Genomic DNA, 15,984 nt, shown 5'->3' on the forward strand with positions numbered 1-15,984 from the left:
CACACCACAAATGACTAACTGTACACTAGATTTAGTTGATTTTGTAAAATATATACAAACCCTTTTAGGGTTAGGGTTAGGGCATCTAACCCTTTCCTTTATAGCACTCTATTGAGTCAGTGCTATGCACATATCAAATACATGATGTTGAGCATGGTTTCTCAACAAGGGGTCCCCATAAAAAGTGGAGGGACTCTTGTTTAAGAGGTCCCCTAGGAGAGGTCCCTACCTAGAGGTACCTATGAATTGTGTAGAGGCCAACATGGTTAAATCTCTCTCAAAGGAATGAAGCTCCCACTCTTTGGGGTTCATTGTTGATCGCACTTTGGTGTTGATGTGCATGTTCTCCTTGGGTCCATTCTCCCTCAACAATATCGTGTGATAGCATGCTCTAAGCTTGCATTCTCGCATCCTCCCCCCATCTTTTCCTCTTCCTTCCTCCTCCTCCTCCTCCTCCTCCGCCCTTCTCCGCCTCCCTCCTCCTCCGGCTCCTCCTTCTTCCTCCCTTGATCCTCCTCCTCAACCGTTACCCCTTGAAATCATGAAGGAGATCAGCTCTCCACTCCTCAACCTTGGACTCCTCCTAACCCTGCAACCCTCTTTGAACCCTAAAAACCCTAGTTAGCTCTCTCAACCTTATCCCCCTTCTGAACCCTACAACCCTTTTCTAAACCCTTGAACTCCCTTGGAGGCAAGAACCTCCACCCATCATTGTGAACAAGACCTCTTTCTCACCCAAGCACACACGAGAGCTGCTTTGCACGCTTCATCCTACACCTCTCCGAAATATGACCCGAGGACCTAGGCTACACTTGTGAATAGCTATGGTACAATGAGCAATGACATGATTGTAGGTGACCAAAACCCTACGAACCTAGACTTGGAAGAGATAGTGACCACAATTTGGTATTGTTGCTGGGGAGATTAGGGCTTGAGGGGAAAGCAGTGCACGTGTGGAAAAGAACCCTCCTCAAAGAAGCATCCGAGATATATCTCTCAAGGCAAAGGAGTGCAAAGCTTCCCTTCACCACCACTTCTTTTTTTGTCCATCCTTTCCAACCCCCCATCTCTACCACCTCCATCTCCACCTCCCACCATTTCCATCCCCTCCACCACCACTCCACTTTTTTCTGCCCACCCCCTCCAACCCTCCCTCCATCTCCACCACCTCCATCCCCACCTTCCTCCATCCCATCCCCTCTACCACCACTTCTTTTTCCATCCATCACCACCAATTCCCCCTCCATCTCCATCACCTCCACCACTCAAGGTTTAAACTCCCTCCCTCCATTTGCACCTTCTTAGCACCACAACCCTCCTTGCTCTCTTTATCATCCCCTTCCTCCCTCCACCACCACCACCACCCCCCTCCCTCTCTCTATCATCCCTTCCTTTTCTCTCTTTACCACCACCAAAACCCCCCTTCCTATCTCTACCCCACCAGCACTTCCTTTCCTCTCTCCACTACCATCACTCTCTCTACCATCCCTTACTTTCCCCTCTCCACCACCACCACCACCTACCTCACTCTACCATCCCTCATCTCCCTCCATTCTCTCTCCACCCCACCATGTCTACTTTCCCAACACCTCTCCATAATCCTCTCTCTATCTTCTCTCTCTAAAAACCTCTCCCTCCCTCCCTCCCTCCCTCCCCCCCCCCCGCTCTCTCTCTCTCTCTCTCTCAACTTCTTGCATTGCTGTTAGAGGTGCAGGTGGCACCTCGACACCCGCGCCCGTGGCGTGACACCCACTGCACATGTAATGTGGCACTCACTGCATGCATGACACTTTGGCACCTAGGGCATGGCATGCGAGGCAATTCGATGCTTGCACCAGTGGCACAACATCCACTGCATGGATGCATGGTGCTTCAGTGCATGCACCTGTTGTACACGTACGAGTGGTGCCAATGGCGCAGTGCTTGAGGTTCCTAAGCCGCCTCACCCTCCTTGGTACCCCTACCCACCGCCACTCGTAATCACCCATCACCACTACGTGTACACATGCCCATGCCACATGGTACCCCTTGCTACCTACCAACCGACGTCGCACATGAAATCATCGCCTCCACCACCCTTGCTGCTGCCGTCACCGACACCACCCACTGCCATCATACTTTTCTTCATCGTCATCATCAAAGTGAACACGTCGTCAAAGTGAACACTGCCATCTCTAGTTCGTCGTTCCCACACCCCCACACATGACTGGACCCAATCGGAGAGAGAGAGAGAGAGATAGAGAGAGAGAGAGAGAGAGAGAGAGAGAGAGAGAGATTAGGGTAGGACTAACTAACTATTAGGATAGTCAAAGTAGCCATAGTACAGTAGGTTAGGCTACGTATCTCCCAAAAAAAAAAAAAGGTCCTTATTCAGGAGCCTTTTTCTTGGTTATTTGAAGGCCAAATTGGACCCCATTGAAGCCCAAATTTCACACGTTGAAAGAGTACTTTTTGTGTGAATTTTTTAATACATTTGACCAATTTTTGGATATAATTTCAAAGGCCTATTGTTGCACCAATTTAAGGTTCATCTTGAAGAAAAAATTACCATAGATTTAGTCAATCATACCAGAATTGTTTGGGGTCTTCACCAACAGGTTTAGTCATTCAAATGCAACATTTCTACAACAATTTTGAAGATTATTGGGAAATTTTTAAAAGGTAGAAAACAAAGGTCATGACTTCATCAATAAACTACCACTGTTCAAAAAGGGCATCATAACTAAAGAATTTCAACATCCCACAATATGGGATCAACTTCCAGAGGACAACCCCCAATAACTCAACATGTGTACTGATAATACAATGGATCAATTGGAGTCAATCCCATAAGAACTTGACATGCAAAATGATCCACTTTCTTACATGCCTATGTTCTTAGGCAAAGGTGACCCCGAAGAATTCATTTCTTTATTTGAGAAGAAATGGTGAGGAGGCACCTCAAGGAATGAGGAAGATTATTTAAACATGTTCCCACAAGCTCTCATTAGAGAACCATATGATTGGTACCTATATTTGAATGTGGAGATACAAAGCTCATGGCCCATGGTGCGACAAAATGTTGTAACACATGTCTCTCGCGTGATGCAAACCCAAAGTGTGGCATTTAAGAACATCTTGGTCACACTAGGTCTCTTCAAGTGCAACACTTCTGCATGCAAAGGATGTACAAAGCATCCTCTATGATAAATCTCAAATATGGATGCCAACCATGGAAGAAGAATTACATGTTGGCCATGTACCAAAGGATTCCCCAAAGACAACTACAAAGGCGCAACAGTCGGATCCACTCCTTCAAGAGGGGAGAAAAAGACGGAGTAGGCCCACTACAATATCTATGACAACACAAGACTATTTTCCAAGAGCATGTTCAACTAATGTTTGAATTCTAGAATACTTGACAACGACAGTTGACAGAGCTTAGGTAATAACTACAAGAGGAAGAGGATCAAAAGAGCAAGCTGGCTTCATGCCATGCAAAGCAAAACAATGAGATCCAAGACTTGAAAGAGGAGCTCACTCAAATCAAACAAATGTTGGCAATCGACACTAGCACCTATCGAATATCTACACCAATTGTCAAAATTCAAAAGGAGCAGTCAACAATATCAAGACAACAAGAAGAATATCATGTCAAGATATGATCCACAATAAGGATCAAAGAGGACTCCAAATAAAATCACTCAGTTAGCTTGTAAAACACAAAAATGTCAACATGGATCCATCAACGGGAAAGGAGAGAGTCATTCAGCCACAACAAGCAATCCACTCCATATAATTGGATACAGTGGAAACACTAAAGGACAAAAACTATCTGGATACAAAAGAAAGATGTGCATTGCTTTGTACCCAATAGCAACACTTGGATAGAAGATTAAGGTGGGCATGGATCCCCAAAGATGCATCAAGAAAGTTGAGAACCCCTCGACCCCAACAACACTTGCAACTATTGATAGACCATGCAATGGGATACAAGAAATATGGGTACCCTTGATAATAGTGTGCAAAGCCTACAAAGAGTGACTATGTCCTTAAAAATGGAACACACATCAATTCCAAATGCTCCTTAAAAAAAAGAGCTACATACCATCTCTGTCAACAATGGAATACTTTTAACACAAGAAAAGAACCAAGCCCACAAAATCCAAAGTACAAAAGATACAGGGCTACATGCATCAGCAAAGACAATAAATTAGTAGAGGCATGCCTCATCAAAGGACATAACACAATCCATACATCCATTGGACAAAATGAAGTGGTTGCACTTTTGCGAAATGCATATCCACATATGAACTCGTGTCAACTCTCTATACTAGTCCAGCTTGCCAACATGCCTATCGACTCAAGTACAAGACTAGAAAAGCTTCAACAAAATCCAAAGGAAAACTTCTCTTGGTCCTTGAAACAAACAAGGATTAAAATAAATGGAGTGGCATGTGGCAAAACTCCATATGGGGACCGAACCACGAAAATAACATGGTTTCACAACCATGGCACCAATGAATAAATTTGTATAGATATCATTCTCTCAAATCCTACAGCTTTGTAAGTTTGCACCTAAACACATAGGTTATGTCCACCTCCACACGCAAAAGGTTTTTTCAAACACTTTAACATGGTAGATGCACAAATAAAACCCCATTGAATAGGAGAGGCACCAACGTGTCAAGCACTCAATCTCAAAATCAAGGCATAGTCCTCAGGAGTCCTTAGGTGAATAGGTGTTCATATTGAATATCTACTTTAGGCAGCACAAGACACTCAACAAGCTCCAAGCATGCACTTTCACAGACCTTAGGTGATAATAGGAAGTCCATATGATCACATCATATGATATTAATGCAAATCTATACAAAAACAGATACACTCAACTCAAGGGTATTGACATGATCAATACCAAAAAATTCACCCATGGGCTCCAAAGCCATGCATGCAAGTCCTAAGCCTCATCATCAACAACCTCATCCTTTTCTCTCTTACAAGCATTCCTCTTGATAGACAATGAATCAAATTCCAGGATCCAAGGAGACATACATTCTATACGAATAAGAATACATCAAGTAGAAAAGTATGTTCTTTAATGCTAGACAATGTAATCAAACACAAGGCCTCTCAACATGTGCATCTACATGCCACATACAAGACAAAGAAGAAAAATGTCAAGCATCATCAAAAGAAAAAATTAGGGACACTTGGTATACCATACCCTCAACATCAAGTACCAATATGTGCAATCTACAAGAAAAGAGGAACTTTGGACACACTCAAATCCAATGCAAGAATTACTTCGCTGGTAATATCACATGAAAAGAAGGTACATCAGACCAACCCCAACAACCAAAAAATCCATGGAAGGAACACAGTTCAAAAAAATTCACACTCAAAGCATCAACTACCCAAGGTCAGGTAATCAAATTGATCTGGGGGAATGTTCACTCTACGGCAAAGTCTAGAGAATGAAGATGAGATTATTGTGTGTGTAGAGTAGCATCAAAGCTCTGCTTGTAATATCTTCAACCTGAAATGTGGTATGATGAATCTTAAAGTTAAGGTATCCAAAATCTTGTCTAGAAAAGATCCAATCATACTTGCAAAATTAGGATCTAAAGAGAGAATTACTAAAACTAGAGAGAGAAAGACTACAAGCCTTTTGAGGTCTCCCCCCACTTTGTGGAGGGACTCAAGAGGTTCCCCCACTATGTGGAGGGACCCATGAGGTTCCTGCACTTTGTGGAGGGACTCATGAGTTTTCCCCACTTTGTGGTGGGACTCATGAGGTTCCCCCACTTTATGTAGAGACCAACGAGGTCCCCCCAAAAGGGGTGGGACTTTGGTTCAAGAGGTCCTCTACAAAAGAGGTCCCCACCCTAGAGGTACCTACGAATTGTGTACATACCAACATGTATAAATCTCTCTCAGTGGAATGAAGCTCCCACTCTTTGGGGCTCATTGTTCATTGCAATTTGGTGCTCATGTGCTTGTTCTCCTAGGGCCCATGCTCCCTCAACACTATCGTGTGATAACATGGTCTAACCTTGCAATCTCCCATCCTCCCCCCTTCTTCTTCTCTTCCTCCCTCCTCCTCCTCCTCCTCCTCCTCCTCCTCCCTTCTCCTCCTCCCTCCTCCTCCTTCTCCTCCTCCTCCACCCTTCTCCCCCTCCCTCCTCCTCCTCCCCCTCCCTCCACCTCCTCGTTCCTCCCTTCCTCCTCCTCAACCCTTTATCTCTCCACTCCTCAACCTTGGACTCCTCCTAAACCCTATAACCCTCTCTAAACCTTGGAACCCTAGTTAGCTCTCTCAACCTTATCCCCCTTATGAACCCTAAAACCCCTTTCTAAACCCTTGATTTCCTTTGGCAGCGAGAATCTCCACCCATTATTGTGAACAAGCCCTCTTTCTCACCTAAGTATGCATGAGAACTGATTTCCATGCTTCAGCCTACACCTCTCTCTAGAGTACCACTTCAGGACCTATGCTATACTTGTGAACACCAATGCTACAATGAGTAACGACACGACTGTAGGTGACCAAAACTAAACTTAGCAAAGATAATGACAACACTCACAAGAGAGCCACCATGGCACTTGGCTATGTCTTCTAACTCTGATTTTGAGATTAAGTGTAGCTATTAACCCCTAGTTTTGGACTTTGAGTTTGTTTTTGTACCTTTGAGCTTAGGTTAGTATAGTACTCAACAAAGGGTCTTAGTGAGCCCTTTGCCTTAGTCCATAATGGCTTGTATGAGTATGTATCTTCAACTACACTCACTTATTGCTGCACTCAACCCCTCCAAACCCCTCTCCAAGTCTCTTCAACTACACCCTCAAAGATGTTGAGAGGAGGTGTAAATTGCACCATACCTCTAGGGCATTGGGGGAAAACCCTAACGCTAATCCTAAGGGATTCACATGTATATCTTCATGTTCATGTTCAATACAACATAGTGTACAGGTAGCTATATCATGTGCACTCCTCTCTCTCTCCCTCTCGCACTTCCACTATCATGGGGCCAGAGCTGATGGTGCTCCCACTCCCTTTGTGAGTGTCAAGTCCTCCTTTTGTGAGGCATATTCCATTGAGAGAGTTTTCCATTAGAGAGAGAGCAATCCCTTGCCCTTATCAAGACATCAAGAGCTTGTTCTATCAATCTCCACTCCTTCTTGAGCTCTCATCGTAGAGCTGCTTCTCACCTCCATTTCGGTTCAAAAATATCAAGAATCCGCTTCCTTGAGCTTGAGATTCAGTCTCTTGAGTGTTTGGGTTCAAGTCATGGATCTTGTAAGGTTTTGTGAGAGAGAGGTTCATTTCTGAGTCTGAGAGACTCTAAGGTTCTATAAGGTCTCTTTGTGTGATTGAGATTTGAGAGAGGATTTAGTCTCTATGGATCTAGTTCTAGTCGAGACTTCTGCCTAAAACTACACCAAGCAAACAAGCTTGAGAAGCTACCTCTAGCAAATAGTGCAGCCCTAACTATTACTAGCCTAGGCTACAAGGTTCTCCAAGTCAACCCACCAACAAAGCAAGATGCCTACCTAAGCAACAAACTGACTCCTACAATCCACGTAGCCACCACGTAGCCAACGGACTGGCTCCTACAACCTTCAGTGCCATTGCTCTACAAAGGATGTCTCTAATGAGCATGGGTCTTCGTGACCACGTGCAGCCAACCCGACAAAGCACAGGCTCCAATGAGCTACATCAACATGGCCACAATGAGTTCCACACACCTCCAAGCTACCTTAGTGCCTTCTGCAACTTTGGGCTCACGCCATAGCAGCTAGCCAGAACTCTCAGTGCCATCAAAGGTCAAAGGTCTCCAAAACTCACAAAGCAAGCCTTCTCCAACTCCATCATCTGACGTCTTAAGCTCCCTCCAATCAACTCTTCAAATCCAATGTGCCACCCACAGAAGCCTTCAATAGCCAAGGCAGCGCTTCCTAGCTCCTATTCCACCAACAAACACAAGCTTCTACACAGATGAGCAAACGTTCCACGTCCAAGCGAGTCCTCAACTAGCACCTATGGCTCACGAGCTCCAACGGTACCATCTGTGACTCCAAGGTGAACGGACTATAGTAGCAGGTTCTCCATCAATGAGGAAGCATCCACAATACTCTCCTACATGCGCTCCAGCTAGTTGCGATGCCTCTCAACGATACATATAGGCAACAACTCTTGCTCTACAATGAAGATGCACACATGAAGATCCGTCACCCCCACCACCACACACAACGGACCAGCCAGCATCTTTGATGCCACAATGAATCCAGGACGACTAGCAAGCTCCAATGCTCACACCCACACATGCAGACTCCACCTATCATGACGCAACATAGACAAAACCTCCGAGATTCCATCGTAATCTTCACGATTCTTCCGACCTTATCTCTGTCCACCAACCCAACCAACCTTGGCTTGGTCACCATTCAGCCATGTGGCATCTCTGCCATGTTAAGAGAGCCTTCCCTAATCTACCACATCACCCGAGTTTGCTTAACCCAAGCTAGGTCTGACTAAACCAACAATGCCACATCATCAAGACTAACCGCATGCCACATCATCTAGTCACCTAGCACATCATTGTTGCTAACATCATCATGCCATGTCATTACTCCACTTGGTAGCCCATAGTGCCACATGGCACCTCTGCCATGTCAACACAATGCCCAATCAGCATGTCCGATCATCTGCCCATTCAATAGCCATGTCAATAGTGCCATCTAAGGACACTTGTCTCCTCACATGCACAGTTGTAATTGGCATGTGACCTTCCACTGCCACATCATTCTTGGACACCTCGTCATTTTGACCACTTCCCTTGATCAACTCCCACTACCACATCATCCTTGGACACCTCGTCATTTTGACCACACCCCTTGATTAAAGTTCGGCTATTCTTCTGGGAGCCATAGTTTTTTATCTAGGAGGATTTTGGAGGTGATCCAAAACGGAAAAATGACTGCCAGATCATGCTCTACGCGGTGAGCACCTCAAAGATGCCATTTGACTTTTCCACAATTCAGCATCATCAAATCCTCATCCTTAGAACCACCTCCTCATCCATTGTAGCGTACCGAGCACTTGAAATGAATCAAGATAAAATTCATTTGCTGCATTTTGTGCTTCGGCGTGTAGTCTAACTATAGATAGCTAAGCCGCCATAGAGGAGATCCAACTCCACCAAGCCAAGTAAGCCATTGCCACATTACTCGATTAGTTCCCAGCAGTGTCAATCCCATCGAATCTATCATCGGTCACACATTCACACATCTAACACCAGTTCAGTCCCTTGGCATTCGGCAGTTCATCATTCAATGTGACACTTGGCATTGTGATCTTTCTCTCGGATTTAGGATTGTTGCATTCTTCTTGCACATACATTCTACCCATGTAAAGTCACACATTGTTGACTATTTTTTGGCATTGGTTCCCTCCACACATACATCAATCTTGTATAGCCACGCCCTTGGCACACGAAAGTTTCTCCATCACATGACTTGATTCACATATTGACCGTTTAGTGTAAGCCCTATAGTGGCAACTCTTTTACAGTGTTCTCATAGGTAGACACCCTTGCCGATACATGGGTAAGTCTCTTTCAAAGAGCACTAGACCGCCTCCGGCATGGAGTTATCCACATCATACAGGTGATGATCCACCAATCATGATCCAAATGAGATCTATGAGCAGAAAGAGAACCTTCTTCAACCATTTAGTGCCACAGGGTATGTTCCAGTGTATGATGCCAACTCGAGCCTCATTGATCTCGAGAGATTAGATGCAGATGGTTCAGATGTTAGCATGAACTAGCCTACACTTTGATCAAGCACATTTCTCGGTAAACCCTCAGCACGAGGCACAATTGATGGTAAGCCCTCAGCATGAGGCAGTCCCATGTACATCAACACAGACTGATTCTTATGATGTGTAGCTATCATCTTCATGCATGGATCCAACTCCATTTACAGTCACACTAGATGTAGATACTCAATAGGAGTTCAGTTATTATCATGCAATTATTCAACAGGTAAGTCCTCAGTACAAGGCACTCACATCTTCTCCCACATGTAGAGATTTATGCCACAACACATTTAGCTCCTTAGTACAGATCAGCAAATCAGTCTACAGGACATTTTAGTATCGTCCCAGTTATTTCGCATTGGACAACCCTTGGATTCTAGTGTCTCTCTCTCTCTCTGTTACGAAATTTTATTTACGATATTCTCTTGCTATGGAAATTATTTTATTTTAGTTGAGTGTGACTATGGCAAAGTATTCCATAGGAGTGCACCGGACGCGATGGGGTCCTAGTGGATGCTTTGTGGGGTTTAGTTGGGGACGCCTAACTACCTGTGTTTTTGCCACACTAGATGGTTAGTATTGTGGGTGATTCCATGTTAATACCAATGTCGCTAGTGTTACTGGTGTTATTGCAATTGATCGCAAGGTGTGTATTTTGATGTCTATATATCAAGCGTACAATTGTGTTAGGATTAGTTGGTGTGATGATTCATCAATTGATTGTAACAACTAACACAATTGGCAGCTTGAGTACAAATGATGAGTTGGATAACAAAAAACGGAGATGGTGAAGGTGATTTGGATTAATCGAAGTATCTAATGGCTATCAAAGACCATGGGCCATATCGTAAAGTAATGAATTGTAAGCCATGGGCTAATCTATTTTGATTAATTGTGGATGAGGGCATATTAAACCTTGTGATATTTTAAGCTCGTGGAGCTATGTTGAGCAAATTTCTCTAGTTATGGACAAGGGATGCTTTTGGATGTACTCTTTTGGATGTACTATTATCGGTTCTTTGCTTTTTGGAATTACAATCATAAACACTCTAGATGGGAATCAACAGCCACCATCTAGGGGGCATAGATTGGACCCTATGTAGTGTCGCTCTCTCTTCCTCTTCTCTCCCACTTGTTTCCTTGTTCTTGGTTTCTATGGTTTTGGTAAATCTTGAATTTGTGAGCATGCTTGATTTCAATTTTCGTAACAGTGGTATCAAAGCTTGGCTATGCTCTAGCCTGACTGCGGGAGGCAAGCAACATGATTTTCTCCAACATGATAACACAGTCGTTCTCATGTACTATTATTGGTTCTTTGCTTTTTGGAATTACAATCATAAATACTCTAGATGGGAAGCAACAGCCACCATCTAGGGGGCATAGATTGGACCCTATGTAGTGTCGCTCTCTCTTCCTCTTCTCTCCCACTTGTTTCCTTGTTCTTGGTTTCTATGGTTTTGGTAAATCTTGAATTTGTGAGCATGTTTGATTTCAATTTTCGTAACAGTGGTATCAAAGCTTAGCTATGCTCTAGCCTGACCGCGGGAGGCAAGCGACGTGATTTTCTCCAACATGATGACACAGTCGTTCTCATAATGTTCTTCCTTATCGTTTTGACTACTTGATCGCTAGGTTTTGAGTTTGTATGCAAAAGTTACCAAAGATGATTTGAAAATCAATGCTATAATTGTGATTGACAAAAACGGCCCAGATGGCTTATTCAAAGGGTATGCGCTGTCTCTTTTGAGTGGTTGGATCAAAATATTCTGACTTCAGGTAAGAAATTCATAGTTGTTTCTTTTCACTGCCTACTGCCAATGAATTAGTAGAAGTCGGATAGGAAGATGAACAGCCATGACTAGAGATTACTTAACCTTAGGGCATGAGGATAGTAAAGAATCATATTCTTATAAAATTAATGATATTTAAAGATTTCAAGAATGGAAGTCGTATGAAAATAGCAACACCGATGTCGCTCTCCTAAGCGAAAGACCAGGGCTATTTAATTTGGAAGAAAGCAATAGGATTAAATTAAGAATCGAGAGCTACAGATGAAACAAGGACAAATAGATGCACGATATGCATGTTATTGCTTTGATAACAATCGGCAATTCCTCTTGTTAGCTAGTAAACACAATCAAGCATACAAGCATTGTGATGAGATAGCCAAGGCATATCTAGATACATCTTTTATCTTTCTTCTTTGCTTTACTTAATTGCTTTTCTTAAGTTGCATATGAGGAGGTCACTATGAAAGAGAGGCTCTGCAAGGAATCTCTTTTGAGACACAAAGTTATCAGACTGAAGATTGAACGGGAAGCAACATAAAGTTGTTTCGGGCTCAACCAAGCAAGCAAAGATTTGGAAGGGCAAAGGAGATACATATCTATTCTCATATTTTTATTTTTCTCTCTCTCATAGAAATACTTAGGGACAAGAAAGAATGGTATGGCGACATAAGGGAATAATTGAATTTGAAGAAGAGTGATAAATCATATTAAAATAGCATGAAAAAGAGAATAAAATATGATAGCCTATATAAGATCTAGGATAATCTAGGTAAGCTAAGAGTTTTTTATGATTAAATAAGCAGAAGATGTATATCATAAGAAATACAATTACTTAAAGGGCTTGTATCCTCATAGCTTGCTTGAGTAGATGCCAATCCTAGCTTCATCGTAGATTAGAAAACTATTATTGTGTGATACATATGGTATGCTTCGATAAAGTGTTCTGCTAAAGTGAACATAATTAGAGAAAATTAAAGAGAAGAAAAAGCATATGACATGTTTGTTAAGCAAGAGGAAAGGCATGATTGTTCCTTGTTGACAAGCTTTTTGCTTTGATAATTTCTTTATGGAATTGCTTTTATTAGATAATGAAAAACAGTTGGTATGTCAGATAATATCTTCTATTTATTTTCTAGTAGCTAAAGAAAATACATATTGGATCATTACTAGCTACCAAGTTAAATCAGAAACTTTGACATGTGATTAGACAATGATGTACATATACCCTTCTGCTGATCACAGAATCGTATATGTTACTTATTGCTACTCACATCAAAAGAAAAAAGAATTATGCTTTGTATTTGTTATCATTTCTCAATATCATACTTGTATATGACAAATATAATGCTTGAACCTGCAACAAAATAACATAAGCAATGAATAGATGTGGTATAGTACTTTCTCTTGGTACAAGATAAGAATAAAAATAATCTTTCACAAGTTTTCAATTGGCCAAAATAATTATCTCTTGCTTAATGAGAGCTTAAGATCTCTTGAAGAAATTTTTTGACAATGATGATACTTGATGAATATCCAAGAGAGTACTCTTCACATCTCTACTCGTTGACTCGGAAAGTCAAATACATAACTGAGGTCAGTTGCAATCCAAGCAAGAGGGATGTTTTGGAATTTTATTTCTGATATTCTCTTGCTATGGAAATTATTTTATTCTAGTCAAGTGTGACTATGGCGAAGTATTCCATAGGAGCACACCAAATGCAGTGGGGTCCTAGTGGATGCTTTGTGGGGTTTAGTTGGGATGCCTAACTACCTCTGTGTTTGCCACGCTAGATGGTTAGTATTGTGGGCGATTCCATGTTAATACTAATGTCACTAGTGTTACTGGTGTTATTGCGATTGGTCGCAAGGTGTGTATTTTGATGTCTGTATAGCAAGCGTACAATTCTATTGGGATTATTTGGTGTGATGATTCATCAATTGATTGTAACAACTAACACAATTGGCGGCTTGAGTACAGATGATGAATTGGATAACAAGATTCGGAGACAGTGAAGGTGATTTGGATTGATCAAAGTATCTAATGGGGCTGTCAAAGACCATGGGCCATATTGTAAAGTAATGAATTTTAAGCCGTTGGATTAATTTATTTTAATTGATTGTGGATGAGAGCATATTAAGCTCATGGAGCTATGTTGAGCAATCCCTCTAATTATGGACAAGGGATGCTTTTGGATATACTATTATTGGCTCTTTGCTTTTTGGAATTACAATTATAAATACTATAGATGGGAAGCAAGAGCCACCATCTAGGGGGGGCAGATTGGACCCCATGCAGTGTCGCTCTTTCTTCCTCTTCTCTCCCACTTGTTTCCTTGTTCTTGGTTTCTATGGTTTTGGTAGATCTTGAATTTGAGAGCATGTTTGATTTCTCTCTCTCTCTCTCTCTCCCCCCGCCCTTCTCTCCCCCCCTCTCCCTCTCCCTCCCTCCCCCCCCTCCCCCCGTCTCTCTCTCTCTCTCACACACACACACACACACAATGGAGCGATGGGAACATGATACCAAAAAAATGCATGAGAAGAATCTTCTAAGATTTAAGATAGTGTCAAACTACAACCATAAGATACCACAGTGTTGGACCAAACAATAGGGCCACATAACATTGTAAAAATTCCTATTAGTAATAGATGAGGGGACGGGATCAATCAATTGGACTAGTAATAGATGTTGGATTAATATAGTTGGCCTACTAAGCTAAACTACAGCTATCTTGGGTGGAAAAGGGCATGGAGGTGGCCCTTTTTGAGAGAGGCAAGTTTAAGGGTATTGAGCAAGCCCTTAAGCTCAAGAGCATTGAGTGTTCAAGTGTAGTTAAACCACATGTCAAGAGTGGTCTTTCGTTAGTGATGGAGAAAGCATTAGAAGAGACTTTCCAAGTTTGGTAGGAAATTCATTTGGAAAGCAATGGATTTTCTTCCTCAAATTATTGTAGCAATAGCTACCTTGATGAGCAAAATTGGAAGGTAGAGGAAAAGCTACATAAGTATAAGTTTCTAGAAAGTAGCAAAGAAAGACTTCAATTATTTGCATTGGCATTGTCCTTTGTGTAGAGGTTTGTGAGGGAAGTTTAGAGGTCATTGTTGATGTGCCCCATCATTTGCCCCATATTCTACAGGTACTTACATGTGCTCCTACCCCATACCTCATCTTTTTGCTATCATCGGGGGTTTTGGAACTTGCTTAGATCTTCCTTGTTTGATGGTATGCTCTTGTAGAATGGTTTTGCTTTTATGTTACAGGATTATGGGACGAGAAAGGTATGGTAGCGGGGTGATAGGGTTTGAAAGGTACTAGGGAATGATTAGTTCTTCTTGAGATGGTGAATGGAAATCTTTGGTTTTGGTGTGGGTTAGATGTGGAGGGAGGAGAGGAAGAAATAAGAAGAAAGCAGCTTGGCTTATGGTCTAACATAGTGGTGCAGATAATGAGTGATGTGTGAGTAGGGTGGAGGTAACATGGGTAGTAATCAAGGTGATGGGAATCCAAGGGATTGTTGAGGATTGACTACTTGAAGGTGGGAGGAAAGGATCACACAAATAACCTATATTACATGCAACCTATAAGTGCAATTTGGGCTTGACATAGGCATGATACCATAAATATTGGATGCTTTAACATCAATTATTGGAATAGGAATGAGTTTTCATGAGTTCTTCTTGTTGTGTTGGACTTTCAATCAGTAGCTTGATGCTTGTATGGCCTTCATCTCACTCTTATGTGTATTTGGACTTTTTGGCCTTACCATGTATGAAATAAATACCCTCCATCTTCTAGGAAAACAATTGAAGTCCATAAAGACATTTATAAATATGCTAAGCGCACTACCATCTTTGTCTCCATTGTGATGCCAACCCATCTCATGCACGAAAGTGGGTTGCCAATGCTAGAATTTTGGATTGACATTCTTGATGTTCGTGTGAGTAGATTTGGTTTTGCTCTTACCTACTATTGAATATTTGATTAAATCACTGAAGGAGAGTTCCACATCCATTATAGCCAAAAGGATTCGATTAAGAGCATTGAATAAAGACTTCTTAATTGCCCACAACATCATTCGCTATCTTGACCAGGTCGGAAGGAGAAGCAGATCTCCTCAGGGCGACGCTGGAGAGGGCTCCAAAGAACTTACCCTCAAACATGGTGGCGGCCATCGTGGCAAAGGACCAACAGTGGACAATTGGGAAGATGCCCATCGGTAAACTCTCGTCCAAAATCATCTACAGAAGACTGTTGGGAGGCGAAAACATTGCTCTGCAAGGCTGAACAAGGGATGGGGATTAAGGCACAGCCCAGCCTGGTGGAAGGCTATACTGCGAGATGTGTGGAAGGGATGCACGAGTGGAAAGGCCAAATTCCTCCTCTGGAAAGTCATG

The sequence above is a fragment of the Dipteris shenzhenensis genome, chromosome 26, assembly GCF_047967505.1.
Source record: "Dipteris shenzhenensis isolate YYH24624 ecotype China chromosome 26, Dip_SZ_1.0, whole genome shotgun sequence".
In the NCBI taxonomy this organism is placed as follows: Eukaryota; Viridiplantae; Streptophyta; class Polypodiopsida; order Gleicheniales; family Dipteridaceae; genus Dipteris; species Dipteris shenzhenensis.